The following is a 14,618-nucleotide window of genomic DNA, read 5'->3' as shown; positions in this document are numbered from 1 at the left end:
TCTCCCTCGATCTGGGGCTCCACGCAAGATCTCACCCCGTGGGGTCAAAATGATCACAAGAACGGTGAGCAAAAATCCCAGAACCACACGGGGGGACCTAGTGAATGACCTGCAGAGAGCTGGGACCAAAGTAACAAAGCCTACCATCAGTAACACACTACGCCGCCAGGGACTCAAATCCTGCAGTGCCAGACGTGTCCCCCTGCTCAAGCCAGTACATGTCCAGGCCTGTCTGAAGTTTGCTAGAGAGCATTTGGATGATCCAGAAGAAGATTGGGAGAATGTCATATGGTCAGATGAAACCAAGAATGCTGAGTTGCATCCAAAGAACACCATACCTACTGTGAAGCATGGGGGTGGAAACATCATGCTTTGGGGCTGTTTTTCTGCAAAGGGACCCGGACGACTGATCCATGTAAAGGAAAGAATGAATGGGGCCATGTATCGTGAGATTTTGAGTAAAAACCTCCTTCCATCAGCAAGGGCATTGAAGATTAAATGTGGCTGGGTCTTTCAGCATGACAATGATCCCAAACACACCGCCCGGGCAACAAAGGAGTGGCTTCGTAGGAAGCATTTCATGGTGCTGGAGTGGTCTAGCCAGTCTCCAGATCTCAACCCCATAGAAAATCTTTGGAGGGAGTTGAAAGTCTGTGTTGCCCAGCAACAGCCCCAAAACATCACTGCTCTAGAGGAGATCTGCTTGGAGGAATGGGCCAAAATACCAGCAACAGTGTGTGAAAACCATGCGAAGACTTACAGAAAACGTTTGACCTCTGTCATTGCCAACAAATGGTATATAACAAAGTATTGAGAAACCTTTGTTATTGCCCAAATACTTATTTTCCACCATAATTTGCACATAAATTCATTAAAAATCCTACAATGTGATTTTCTGTCTGTCATAGTTGAAGTGTACCTATGATGAAAATTACAGGCCTCTCTCATCTTTTTAAGTGGGAGAACTTGCACAATTGGTGGCTGACTAAATACTTTTTTGCCCCACTGTATAACAATAGGCAATACAGAGTGAAAGAAAATAGAGAGGGAGAGAAAGAGAGAGAGAGAGCACCTGCGCTTTCCTTTTTTCTCTCTCGCTCCAGCAAATAGAAACAGAGCACCTCACAGAGCCTCACACCTCTCAGAGTAACCTCCATGTGAAGATGAAACAGCCCATGCTGTTTGAGTGAGAATGCTATGCTCCTCTAGCCATGTGATGAGAGCCCCTCAGCCCTCCGCTCTGAGACAAAGCTCCCAGCATAAGTATCAGCCTTTAATGGCGCCACACGGCAGCTACATGACAGCCGGCTCCCACAGGGACCATAGCAGGGAGGCTAGTAGGGTGGCGGAGAGGCTAGCGTAAACATGAGATGCCTCACTCAGGTGATGATGATGTCTTCACTCAGGCTTTCACCTCAGTCCTCTCTGAGAGTGGCTGTAGATGAATGACCTGGCTTTCATTGGACAGAAAGCTGCAGAAGGTTCAACAATCTGTGTTGACACACTATTCCCTATTTAGTGCACTACTTTTGTCGGTGCAAGATCTACGTCTTCTAGATAACCTGGTGAGAGCTACATTGTGTCCCTTTCTAAAACAATTACAATGACATGTGTAATAAAGGGAGATGTAATGTCATCCATAAAAACGTCTATGTCACATAGGAGTGCAGCTAAACACATTTTCTTGGACAGCTTTGATAAGTGGGGCCGCTAATACGCTGTTTAGAGCCTCAACAAGCCACCGAAGGAAGAAATATTACATTTGTTCAATCTGACAGGTAGCAAAGCACTAGAGTGATCGCCCTGACTCCAATGGGTTTTCTCCCTGAACAACAGGCATCACCTTTTGGTTTTCGCCACTGAAGTGGCTCGCTGCGTTTTCCAAAAGCGACCGTTTAGACTCATATTCAGAGGGCTTAAATCCATCTTCGAAAACACAGATTTTCTATCAATAGTATGAAACAGGCAAGGACACCATAGGGAAGGTTCCAGATGTTAGGTTTTCTAGGAACAATTTAATTGTACTTAAGCTATGAAATTAAAGACCTAACACTCTTAAATTGGGCTGCTGGTTAATAACTAGGTTAACCTGGATTATCATATTCACACAGCAGCACAGTTCATTGTCAGCCTAGCGGGTACTCCTGCAATGATGGAGAATGGGTTATGCATGTACAATCGTTCCTCACTTATACGTTAAGAGATTATGCCGTGACTGTTCATGGTAGATGCTGGCAAATTTTGGTAAATTGCGTCATTCTGTCATCACACCACACTATCACAAGGGGGAGTTAGAACTGTGGCACAAATTGACTATCTTTTCATAAATGAATGGAGGTTTGAATGTTTCAGTCCAAGAGTGTCTCTCCTCTGGCGCTAGAGTCCTGCATCAGGCAAACATAATGCTAGCAAGAAGTCCCGGAGTTGAGAGAGAACTTGGGTAAATACAATTGCGCAATTACACTTGACATGTGGACTGACAATGTTTGAAAAATAGGCGCGGTGGGCATTTGTTTTCTTTCCCTCGAAAAACAGAAAATAAATATTCTAAATAACAAACTGGCTGTATATACCACAGTGTGAAAGAGTGATATCCCCTCCAAAGTATATACAGTGCATTCAGAAAGTTTTCAGGCCCCTTGACTTTTCCCATGTTTTGTTATGTTACAGCCTGGTTCTAAAGCCTTATTGATAAAAAATATATATATAAAAATCCTCATCAATCTACACACAATACCCCATAATGATCAATTGAAAACAGTTTTTATATAAAAATAAAAATAACAAGTCCGGGCTCTGGCTGGGCCACTCAAGGACATTCAAAGACTTGTCCTGAAGCCACTCCTGTGTTGTCTTGGCTGTGTGCTTAGGGTTGTTGTCCTGTTGGAAGGTTAACCTTCACCCCAGTTTGATGTCCTGAGAGCGAGTTTTCATGAAGGATCTCTCTGTACTTTGCTCTGTTCATATTTCCCTCATTCCTGACTAGTCTCCCAGTCTCTGCCGCTGAAAAACACCCCCACAGCATAAAACCTGCCAACACCATGCTTCACCATAGGGATGGTGCCAGGTTTCCTCCAGACATGACGCTTGGAATTCAGGCCAAAGAGTTCAATCTTGGTTTAATCAGACCAGAGAATCTTGTTTTCTTGGTCTGAGAGTCCTTTAGGGGCTCCAAGTGGGCTGTCGTGCCTTTTACTGAGGAGTGTCTTCTGTCTTGCCACTCTACCATAAAGGCCTGATTAGTGGCCTTTATGGCCATTATTATCCAAGATGGCGTAGTAGTCAGACGTATTTGTCCTTCGTAGTGTCGTGTCCCATGTATATATATTTTCTTTGCATATCTTTTTATATTTTTCTAAACCCTTAGTTCAAAATACTCTCCTGCAACCCGCCTCACCCAATGTGGTGTGGACCTGCTTTTTCTCGAACGTATTTTACTTTGCCTCTTACTGGAATCTCTCCAACATAAACTAGCCAGTTAACTAGCCAGCCAACGGTCATCAGCTAACCTCTAGCTCGGAAAGCTCTCGCCAGTTTGTACAACGCGATTCGACCAGAGCATACCGGACCTATTTTTCTCTCCATATACCCGGATTCCTTTCGCAAGCTCTGAACCTTCCGACCTTCGCAGCTAACGTCCCCTGAATGCTAGCTGTCTAGAGCACAATGCACTGTTGGCTTATGAGGCCCATCGAATACATTCGAAGCCACTAGCTAGCAGTCAGCTATCCTTTGCTAACGGTCATCAGCTACCTTTATCTCGGACAACTCTCGCCTGTCTGTACAGCGTGACTCAAACCAGAGCTAGTCGGACTTATTCTTCTCGATATCTCCGGATTCCTACCGCAAGCTCTGAACCTATTTTTTTACATTTTTATTATTATTTTTTATTATTTTTTTTCCACCTGGAATTATAGTAGATTACGACTCCTGAACGCAAAGCCGCTAATCTGCGGCCTGCTAGCTATCTAAAGCACATTGGACTGCTGGCTTAAGAGGCCCTTCGGACATATTTCTTCGGCCACCATATATATTTTGCCAATTGGCCTGGTTTACCACACGGAGCCCTGCTGATCCGTACGCTGATGTAACTGCACGAGGGGGCCACAACAGACTTCCCTCCATCGCGTCATCCCTCTAAGGCCTGCCTGAAGCCACGCACTGGACTTGTATGATCACCCGGCTACGCATGCCTTTCTCTAACATCACCATGCCGTGTCGATTGCTGTTCTGGTTTGTAACTATTGTTTTATTTCACTGTAGAGCCTCTAGCACTGCTCAACACGCCTCGGGCTAACAATTTAGTTCCACCCCCCACACACGCAGTGACATCACCTGGTTGAATTGCTATTTCTAGAGACAATATCTCTTTCATTATCACTATATGCACAGGTTTACCCCTACTGTATTCACATCCTACTATACCTTTGTCTGTACATTATGCCTTGAATATATTCTACCGTGCGCAGAAATCTGCTCCTTTTACTCTCTGTTCTGAACGTACTAGACGTCCAGTTCTGTTAGCCTTTAGCTGTACCCTTATCCTACTCCTCCTCTGTTCCTCTGGTGATGTAGAGGTTAATCCAGGCCCTGCAGTGTCTACCTCCACTCCCACCCCCCAGGCTCTCTCATTTGTTGACTTCTGCAACCGTAAAAGCCTTGGTTTCATGCATGTTAACATTAGAAGCCTCCTCCCTAAGTTTGTTTTATTCACTGCCCTTGCACACTCCACCAATCTGGATGTCCTAGCTGTGTCTGAATCCTGGCTTAGGAAGACCACCAAAAACCTTGAAATTTCCATTCCTAACTATAACATTTTCCGCCAAGATAGAACTGCCAAAGGGGGCGGTGTTGCAATTTACTGCAAAGATAACCTGCAGAGTTCTGTCTTACTATCCAGGTCTGTACCCAAACAATTTGAGCTTCTACTTCTAAAAATTAACCTTTCCAGAAACAAGTCTCTCACCGTTGCTGCTTGCTATAGACCACCCTCTGCCCCCAGCTGTGCCCTCGACACCATATGTGATTTGATTGCCCCATATCTATCTTCTGAGCTCGTGCTGCTAGGTGACCTAAACTGGGACATGCTTAACACCCCGGCCATCCTACAATCTAAGCTTGATGCCCTCAATCTCACACAACTTATCAATGAACCTACCAGATATAACCCCAAATCCGTAAACACGGGCACCCTCATAGATATCATCCTAACCAACCTGCCCTCCAAATACACCTCTGCTGTTTTCAACCAAGATCTTAGCGATCACTGCCTCATTGCCTGCATCCGTAATGGGTCTGCAAGCAAACGACCACCCCTCATCACTGTCAAATGCTCCCTAAAACACTTCTGCGAGCAGGCCTTTCTAATCGACCTGGCCCGGGTATCCTGGAACGACATTGACCTCATCCCGACAGTAGAGGATGCCTGGTTATTCTTTAAAAGTGCCTTCCTCACCATCTTAAATAGGCATGCCCCATTCAAAAAATGTAGAACCAGGAATAGATATAGCCCTTGGTTCACTCCAGACCTGTCTGCCCTTGACCAGCACAAAAACATCCTGTGGCGTTCTGCATTAGCATCGAATAGCCCCCGTGATATGCAACTTTTCAGGGAAGTTAGGAACAAATATACACAGGCAGTTAGGAAAGCTAAGGCTAGCTTTTTTAAACAGAAATTTGCAACCTGCAGTACAAACTCAAAAAAGTTCTGGGACACTGTAAAATCCATGGAGAATAAGAGCACCTCATCCTAGCTACCCACTGCTCTGAGGCTAGGAAACACTGTTACAACCGACAAATCCACTATAATTGAGAATTTCGATAAGCATTTCTCTACGGCTGGCCATGCTTTCCACCTGGCTACCCCTACCCCGGTCAACTGCCCGGCACCCACCACAGAAACCCGCCCAAGCCCCCACCATTTCTCCTTCACCCATATCCAGATAGCTGATGTTCTGAAAGAGCTGCAAAATCTGGACCCCTACAAATCAGCTGGGCTAGACAATCTGGACCCTCTCTTTCTTAAATTATCTGCCGAAATTGTTGCAACCCCTATTACTAGCCTGTTCAACCTTTCTTTCGTATCGTCTGAGATTCCCAAAGATTAGAAAGCTGCCGCGGTCATCCCCCTCTTCGAAGGGGGAGACACTCTAGACCCAAACTGCTACAGACCTATATCTATCCTACCCCATTCTGTATACTTCTGGTCCTTCTTTGGACACTGTGTTAACTAACCTCCAGACGAGCTTCAATGCCATTACCACCCTCCTTCCGTGGCCTCCAACTGCTCTTAAACGCAAATAAAACTAAATGCATGCTATTCAACCGAACATTGCCCGCACCTACCCGCCCATCCAGCATCACTTCTCTGGATGGCTCTGACTTAGAATAAGTGGATAACTACAAATACATAGGTGTCTGGCTAGACACCTAAACTCTCCTTCCAGAATCATTAAGCATTTCCAATCAAAATTAAATCTAGAATCGGCTTCCTCTTTCGCAACAAAGCTTCCTTCACTCATGCTGCCAAACATACCCTCGTAAAACTGACCCATCCTACCGATCTTTGACTTCGGCGATGTCATCTATTAAATAGCCTCCAACACTCTACTCAGCAAACTGGATGTAGTCTATCACAGTGCCATCCGTTTTGTTCCCAAAGCCCCATATACTACCCACCACTGCGACCTGTACGCTCTCATTGGCTGGCCCTCGCTTCATACTCGTCGCCAAACCCACTGGCTACAGGTTATCTACAAGTGTCTGCTAGGTGAAGCCCCGTCCTATCTCAGCTACCTAGCTGGTCACCATAGCAGCACTCACTCGTAGCACACGCTCCAGCAGGTATATCTCACTGGTCACACCCAAAGCCAATTCCTCCTTTGGTCGCCTTTCCTTCCAGTTCTCTGCTGCCACTGACTGGAACAAACTGCAAAAATCACTGAAGTTGGAGATTCCCATCTCCCTCACTAGCTTTAAGAACCAGCTGTCAGAGCAGCTCACAGATCACTGCACCTGTTCATAGCCCATCTGTATACAGCCCATCTGTCTACCTCATTCCCATACTGTATTTATTTATTTTACTCCTTTTGCACCACAGTATCTCTACTTGCACATCCATCTTTTGCAAATCTACCATTCCAGTGTTTAATTGCCATATTGTAATTACTTCGCCACCATGGCCTATTTATTGCCTTAACTCCCTTATTTGACCTTATTTGCACTCACTGTATATAGACTTTGTTTTCTTTTTTTTCTACTGTATTATTGACTGTATGTTTTGTTCATTCCATGTGTAACTCTGTGTTGTCGTATGTGTCGAACTGCTATGCTTTATCTTGGCCAGGTCGCAGTTGCAAATGAGACCTTGTTCTCAACTAGCTTACCTGGTTAAATAAAGGTGAAATAAAAATAAATAAAAAGTGGAGTGCTGCAGAGTTGGTTGTCCTTCTGGAAGGTTCTCCCATCTCCAGGCGGCCAGCTCTAGGAAGAGCCTTGGTTGTTCCAAACTTCTTCCATTTATGAATGATGTAGGCCACTGTGTTCTTGGGGACCTTCAATACTGCATACATTGTTTGCTTCCCTTCCCCAAACCTGTGCCCCGTCACAATCCTTTCTCTGAGCTCTACGGACAGTTTCTTCCACCTCATGGCTTGGTTTTTAGTCTGACATGCACTTTGAACTGTGGGACCTTATATAGACAGGTGTGTTCCTTTCCCAAAATGTTCTCCAATCAAATCATGTCCAAGCAATCAAGTTTTAGGAACATCTCAAAGACGATCAATGGAAACAGGATGCACCTGAGCTCAATTTCGAGTCTCATAGCAAAGTGTCTGAATACTTATGTAAATAAGGTGTTTCTATTTTTGTTATTTTTAGCAAAAATGTTTTTGCTTTTTCATTATGGGGTATTGTGTATAGATTGGTGAGGATGTTTTATTTTACTTTATACATTTTAGAATATGTCATTAACGTAAGAAAATGTGGAATAAGTCAAGGGGTCTGAATACTTTCCTAGGGCACCTTAAAGGGAGTTTCTGTAACTGAATGAAAGAGATTCCAGCGAGGTAGGGAGGGGAAAGAGATTGCACATATTTTCAAGACCTGATCTACTTCATTTGTATATGAAATGTACTAGTTTATTTAGGCAATTTAATATATTCGTTTAGGCTTGACATAAATAGTAGGCTATTTCGCAGAATTAAGCTAAATTTGTCAGCTGAGTGACTCATTTGTGGCTTTGGATCAAAATAAATAAGTACCAACATTCTTTCTCAGAGTCTTTAATAAAGACATGTTTTGACCAAGTTAATCTGCTCATGTTGCGTGTGTTCAATTACTTGTGACATTGTGGTTACAATGAAGGATGTAAACAAAATAAATCAAATAAATCCTATTTGTAATGAATCATCAGATGTGTGTAACCTAATGGACAAAGAAGGGCAAACATGCAATGTATTCAATGCTTACGTATACTAAAGTTTCATATTACTAACTCAACATCAAAGACCAGATTTTCTCGAACGAAGAATGCATCAAACCCTACAAATATATTAATTTTTTATAATCCAATAATTCAAAAAAAGTAGCTGTAGCGAGAGGAGAGACTGCATGCTGAAGACAATCAGAAAGAATGTGTCTTTAACCCTGCATTATAATATAACTTATTTTGAAAGCCAGGAATGGGTGAGTCACTGAGCCCTATGCTGTTCCTGCTTCTGTTCCCTATGTGAGTGTTTGTCTAATATCCTACTGATTCTGTGATCACCAAGTCTCATGCAACCACAAAATGTTGGATAAAGCAGTTTCACAAATCCGTCTGTTTTTAAACTTTGCTATGCTGTATTCATTAGAACAGACTCTCTGGTATTACTTATACTTTATTTAGTATTGTTTACACTGTTCCAAACTGGCAGATAAATAATATTGTAATCTAACAGCACCTGTTTTGTCATGCAACAAGTATCTCTTGCCCTTTTGACAATGATTTTACATGACGCCTAATTCACATGATATGCCTAAAATACTGATATCCACTAGGATAATAAAAAATAACATGATTCCCTTTGATTATTTAATCTACCTACATCATGTTATTTCAAGTCATCCCTTTGGTGCACGTGCAAAGCTATCTGGAGTTGTTGAACGGGAGAGACAAAATGTATTGCAATTGAATTTCAATTGACTGAATGACGAGGATGAAGAAGATAGTGATTGAGTTTCGAAAACAATAGTGTAAGATAGCATCAATATAACTAATAATCTGATGGCATTGGTAGAGAGTCAGGCGGAGAATGGAGTGAAAGTGCACTGTACTTGTAAGTACACAACAATGCTGTTGACCAGGTGGAAGTGTTTTAGCAGCCTTTCTAATTAATTGGATTTTCACAAGGCATGCCACTTCATCCATGTCTTTGCATAGCCCACCACAAGCACCACATCTGCACCACAAGCACCACATCTAACCACATCTGGATGGATCCAGAACAAATTACTGTGGGAATAAATATCACTGAATGACAGAAATATTGGAATAATGTAGGCTAATGCATTTGCAGCCAACAAACTGTTGCTTACTGAAACACCCAAAGTCATCCAATTGTTATAATAGGATTTGAAGCAATAGCCTACCCACGTGTGGTCAACTACTTCAGCACCCTTTCACGCTGCTCTGAGAAAAGCATGGGGACTGGTCTTGATAAATCAATACTCCGTTTGTGTATTGGTTAGCCTACAATTAGGGTGTGGAAATGTTAGGATTATTTTGCTCTTCACTCGGAGTCACTTAGGCCTACTCCCAACCGGTCACGTTGTACATTATTTTCCAGAAACTATGAGGCCAACATAGGCTACTGTGAAATGCATTTTTGTTTTTCTTGGTCTAAAAACACCATCATATTAATCAGTTTAATCCATGAAAATTTCTAGCAGTATAAACAGCACAACAAATACAATAATAATTCTGACCGACTGGCTGGATTCGGTCTTATGTAGCAACATTTTAAATGTTTTTTAAAATTTTATATTGGATAAAAGTTGAGAAATGGGAAAGTATGGGAAAGTAATTCTGCTTTGAAAGTTGATGAACTTTCAACCTCACTTTTGGGAAAATGGCCTTTGAATGTTTTGGTACCTACTGAAGAGCTCTTCTTTGTCTACAGCCCCACCCGTCTCTGTAAGGGTTGATCCGAGCATTCTGTCCTAACAACAGCAGTCAAGCACCCAAGCTAACTGGCTAATGTTGGCTAGCTACTTCCAGACACAAATGAGAGAACAGCTCACTCTGACATTTTACTCACCTTAGCATGCTGGTTAGGCTGTTTTATGTTATCCAGACCATTGGTGATTGCAACTGTGCTGTTAGCAACAATTTACGCTTTTTTTGCCAGTGTTTACAGACACCGGCCATATTCAATGGGTGTTGAGCGTTCGTACATTTGTCAGTTATTCTGCGCTCTAGCACACTCAGATGAGAGTGCTCTTAAATTGGAGTAGATAGCCAGAGCGAATTTACCAGCTACGTCTATCAACAGCTGTCGTGTTGCAGTGACATCATGAACATTCTATTGAAATGGATACTTGCATAGTGGAGTATTTTGTTAAGACAGTGAACCATAATCCTAAATCATGATGTTGAATCTGCAGGTAGCTAACCAACCAGGTTCAATGTTAGCTAGCTAATATTAGGCTAATAACTAGCAAAGCAAATGGCTCTGAGATACAATTAGAGGTACCCAGCATCACGGCTTCATTGCTCCAGACCACCAGAAGGGGGAGTTAGAGCACTCATTATGCATTTGGGTCCCAAGGTTTTTATTTGACCAATCATATTGAATGGTTCCAATGACGAATTTTGACAGGAGCCACCCTTGCCTTGTGGCGTTCTTCAACAAAGATGGCTGACAAAACATTATGGTGGAACCAGATGTAAGTTGTTATAACATCATAACGAGTCAAGCACAATATGTACAATTGAGAGGAATATGTTAGTTAATGCAGAGACAAACATTTTTGCATATTTTTTTCGTCATGAAGTTAGTTTACAAAAATCGCTATTTAGCAAGTTATCTGACTAGCTAACATTAGCCAGATAGCTAGTGTTAGGATAATTAATTTGTAATTCATGTTGTTTAATGTTTTAGGGACTCCTGAGAAAACCAGCAAACCAGGCTGTCGTCTTGTGAAACAGTGGATGTAAAGAATCTAACTAGCTAAAGCATTTACTGCAAATTGAATGTACAATTGTGGAATCTTGCCTTGCAATGCAGCTGAAGTAACATAGCTAGCTAACTATTTACTTGCTTATTGTGTAGCGGAGGATAAAAATAACTGTATGCCTATAGATGTGTAGCTAGCTATGGTATGTAGCCGATCTGTGTATGGACCCTAAAACGTTAGGTTCTGAACTAATGTTCATACCAATCTATTAACCTCAGCTATCACAGTAGTTGTATCAACTTCAAGTCTGAATGGCATTAATGAAGCCTATGGATTGTGTTGAATATAATAACTTTATTGTGCCAAGAATGCAAGTCCTATATACACATACTGTAGTTATTACCACGCATGAGATCTCCACATTGTAGCCTGTACATTGAATATATTCACTGACCATGTACTCTTCCTTGGCAATTAAAGGTGCAGTTCAGGTATGAATCTCTGAGACATTCTTTTTCAGTCATATCAAACTATTTGAATAAGGCTGTGTCTGCCTTTGTATTAAAATTATACACTTCAACAGTGTTTACCACTCTTGCTCCTGGGACATCAATGATTACACATTGTAACTATGCAATAGACTAGAAACATGATTGATTTATAATTCATATATACAGACCAAAAAAAATATGCATATCTATCTCCCTTCACCTGCATTAATCTGAGGACACAGGATAGTATTTCTATGAGATACTTAATTTCGCCCAGTGGAGAATGTTAAACGCTTTATTGAAAGAAGTTCATTATCCAGGTGTTATAAATACACAAATGCATTATAATTATGATAATTGTAATATTATAAATACAAGTTCAACCTGTACTTCAATGCACATATGGTGTTGTGCAATATAAAACCAGGAAGAAAGACGAGGTGGGGAGAGAGGTGTAGAAGACAGAAAGGTAAAGAGGTGAGGTGGCGATGAAGGGACTGGCTTCCTCTCTCACATCAAAACATACATGCAGACTAGTGACAAATGGATAGAGAGAGAGAGCATGATTAAGCCTTGTTTCCCAGATTCCATGTACAACAAGATAGGCAGCGATGGAGAAAAATAACACAGAACAGTTTAATTACCTCTGGTTGTCACTTTTGCCAGCAATAAAGCTTCCACGGCCTGTTCCTCAGACAGTGAACATCTGGCAATATCTACATGTTCGACCCCTTGGTCAGCTCGCTCTCTGAATGTAAAGAAAACAGCTTATTTTTTTATAGATATGAAAACAATAACTGAGATATGACCGTTAAATCTCAAGCAGCAGATGTCATTTTTATGATGTGCCAATACAGCCCAGTGCTGCTTACCTGAGATGCCATCTTCGTAGGTGTCCGTTTTGACTTCCTTTGTGTTGGAAAAAAGTTGCTTTCAGAACAATTATTTTTGATTGAATATAAAAAAGGTTTTGCTCTCGACAAAAAGACATAAATGTACCAAATCAAATCAAAGTTTATTTGTCACGTGCGCCGAATACAACAGGTGTAGACCTTAAAGTGAAATGCATATAACAATTTGCCGGTGAATAACGACTCCTTCAGACAAACGTGCTACCATATCCTGCCAGCACGCCCACAAGCGAGCCGCTTAGAGCAGAATGATGACGCGTGGAAGAGGGAAAGGATTGAGATTGGAACAGCAATTTGTTGCAAGTTTGGGAGGAGAGCTAATAGCTGAACAACAGCATATTCAACCTACTAAAGAATAGTCTAAAAGCAGAGCTAGGTGTGAAAACCCCACTCCTATCGCAGACCAGATTTGCCCTAACGACCAAGGGGTAGCTTGCTACTCAATGTAATAAAGTAATGACTTTTCAAATAAATTACACGTTATGTTGGCTGACAATTTGTTAGCTACGCTGTCCTTACGAACCACATAGCATATCATTACAGCAGTATGTACCAGTATGTTAGCTAGCTATCTAACGTTAGTAGTTATACATCAAACTTGCCAGTATATTAACTATAGGCTGTCTAACTACCCAATGTTTATTGACTTGATTATTCTCGTCATTCTTAGCTTAGCTAAATGGTATAGTCGTTGTGCTTTCTCAATGGACATTCGGGTGCTTTCGTAAATTAGCTCTGGCTATCTATAGGCTGGACAATAGAACGAGTCAAAATTCACCCAAGTCTGAAAAACGGCTTAAGAACGTTGGTTAAACTGGAACACTAACGCGAGCCCATAGCAAATTAATGTAATCGAAAGTTCGCAGAGCCTGTTTTGACTGGAGTGATGCTTAGAATTCCATTAAAAATAGATCTATTTTTAATTTACCACTACAATCTGTTCGTCGGACGAAACTTGTGAAGAAAGTAAACATCTGCACCTTGATGGTCTCAACTGTGCTTATGGCTGCATAATGAAAAAGTAGGGGAAAAATAAAACATTTTGGACTATTTCTGGTCTAGCAATCGATGACAGATGAGCTCGCTGCCCAGACTTACATCATAACAAAGGGGAGATTCTCCTGATTAAAATGGTGCCCTTGTAACTGTTTTGCTTCCGTCCGTCCCTCTTCTCGCCCCTATCTTGGCTTGAACCAGGGACCCTCTGCACACATAGACAACAGCCACCCTCGAAGCATCGTTACCCATCGCTCCACAAAAGCCAAGGGGAACAACTACTTCAAGGTCTCAGAGCGAGTGAAATCACAGATTGAAATGCTATTAGCGCGCACCCTGCTAACTAGCTAGCCATTTCACACCGGTTACACCCGACTTGAAACAAATCTAAATATACACATTGCGAGATATTTGGCGAAATAGACAGACATGCCTATATTTCCCCCATAGGAAACAATGGGAAGAACGCAGAGTTCCAATATTATTTTTGTTGTTTACATTTTATTGCTTACATTTTAACTATAAAACAATGTGAGCAGGTCTCATTGCCAACAATAGCGAAGCAGGCATTGTGACATTGAACAATAAGCTGGGAATAGAACGTTCGGAAGGCGAGTTGGTGCCACTGTGCTCAGTAGAACTAATAGAGGCTGGCAGGGAGAAAAATGCACTAAAATAAGGCCTGTTTTTTTGTGATTACTTCAAAACGACGGCAAACAGCTGTGAAATATGGTCATATTATGAAACTGGCCTCCACGGCAGATGCAAATGAACGTTGTTAAAAATGTTGTGTCCAGCCTACTATCTACATGGATTTCAGAGCACGCTCGTCTGAATGTACCAGCTTTACCAGCGCTCAACACCCGTTGAATATGGCCGGTGTCAGTAAACGCCGGGAAAAAGTGCCATTAAGTTGTTTCCAGCAGCACATTTACAGTCACCAATGCTCTGATTAACACGAAAATTTTACTCGCCTAAGCAAATTGGTCAGAGTGGTCTCATTTGTGTCTGGAAGTAGCTAGCCAACGTTATCTTGGGTGCTTGATACTTATTTTCCACCATA

The 14,618-nt window shown here is 42.0% G+C and overlaps 1 protein-coding gene across 2 annotated transcripts in view; it reads left to right on the top strand.

Moving 5' to 3' along the window:
- Positions 1 to 14,618, top strand: part of LOC112264643 (KH domain-containing, RNA-binding, signal transduction-associated protein 3-like) — a 155,469-nt gene that overhangs the window by 89,995 nt on the left and 50,856 nt on the right. The gene's annotated exons all lie outside the window — the stretch shown is intronic.

The sequence above is a fragment of the Oncorhynchus tshawytscha genome, linkage group LG13, assembly GCF_018296145.1.
Source record: "Oncorhynchus tshawytscha isolate Ot180627B linkage group LG13, Otsh_v2.0, whole genome shotgun sequence".
Classification (NCBI taxonomy): domain Eukaryota; kingdom Metazoa; phylum Chordata; class Actinopteri; order Salmoniformes; family Salmonidae; genus Oncorhynchus; species Oncorhynchus tshawytscha.
Note: the sequence above shows the minus strand (reverse complement) of the source record. Positions and strands in the feature narration are given on the sequence as shown.